The following is a 1,396-nucleotide window of genomic DNA, read 5'->3' as shown; positions in this document are numbered from 1 at the left end:
GGACAAAGTAACACCAGAATGTCCCTTAGTAGGGAGGACCATGCAACCTCACCCTACACACTGCACTTGGCTATGTTCTCAGGAAAGACCCCGCCCCAGAAAAGGAGAGCATGCTTGGTAAAAAAGTGGGTTCAGTAAAAAAGAGGAAGACTTCCAACAAGACTGTTTTGAGCCAGGGGCTCCCACGTAACAACTGTCAGAATGGCAAAGGACCACGGCATCTTCTGTTCTGTCGTGTGTACAGTAGAGGGTCATGATGAGTCGGAACCAAGGCCATGGTAGCATGGTAGCAACTTCACGAGGACAGCAACCCATGTACCACAGTGGTCAGCTGAAAGTCTCAGGGATCCACTAAGACACTAGACCAGGAGAACTCTGTAGAGCTTAGGAAACCCAGCGATAAAAAGTATCAATCAAAAGTAAACCTGAAAGTGAGTTGTCCCTTTTTTTAAAATTCCAATATATTGATGAGATTTAATTTATACTGATAATTTTTGTTTTGTTTCATGGCTGCTTTTTAAAGAAAAATGTGATTCTGAGACTTCCTTCCATAAGGACGTTTTCACTAGCTGGTTGAGTTTAAGTGACTTAATTGATGTTGTTAAAGCATTAACTTAGCTGATAAAAAAATCAAATGACTCAGGGCAAACACCCTGTCATATTGTTATTATTTAATATGAACTGCAAAGCTACAGCGCAGGAGTTGCTGCATAGCACACAGTTAGACACGGTCCATGTCCCAGGGGCATGCAATCCCAGCAAGGTTGTTATATGGTATTCATTGCAATTTGATGAACTTCATTTATCTAGACAGTCACTTATTTAGGATGAATTGGAACCTACTGAATCATCTTAATTCAGAGTCTTCCACTGCACCATGGATCTGCAGCAGCTATTAAACTTGAGGAGAGTCGGTGGCCATGACACAATGAATGTATTATTCCTGCAGAATTCTCTAGTGTGATGAATCATCCACTTTATGGACATGTGTTGGGCGATACCCACTACCACCCTTCTTCCCCCTTAGGTTTTTAAGTATGATATCAGTGCTGCAGTCACTGTTACTCATCTTCCCCAATAAAGAAGTTATCTGTCACAGATGATGCTATTTCCCCAATAGCACATTCATTCAATTCTTGGGGAAAAAAGAAATCACACAGCCTGAAACCTTGGTACAAGACGTGGGTTCCCCTAGGCACTGAGTTCTCGGAAGCGACGAGTTAATGAGCACAGAGAAGTTCTCTCCGTAACTGATGCAGCCGCTTTGTGGCATCCCATTACTAATTGAGAGTAGGGACTCCCAAACATTACATTTGGAGGATGTATTTGGATTATTTACAATGCCAAGAGAGGAAACATGCAAATAGGAAGACTTGCACAGTGAGTGAAGCCAATT

The sequence above is a fragment of the Echinops telfairi genome, unplaced genomic scaffold, assembly GCF_000313985.2.
Source record: "Echinops telfairi isolate 266 unplaced genomic scaffold, ASM31398v2 ScPeMD7_7468;HRSCAF=8506_0, whole genome shotgun sequence".
Taxonomy (NCBI): Eukaryota; Metazoa; Chordata; class Mammalia; order Afrosoricida; family Tenrecidae; genus Echinops; species Echinops telfairi.
The sequence above is the reverse complement of the archived record's forward strand: the minus strand, read 5'-3'. Positions refer to the sequence as shown.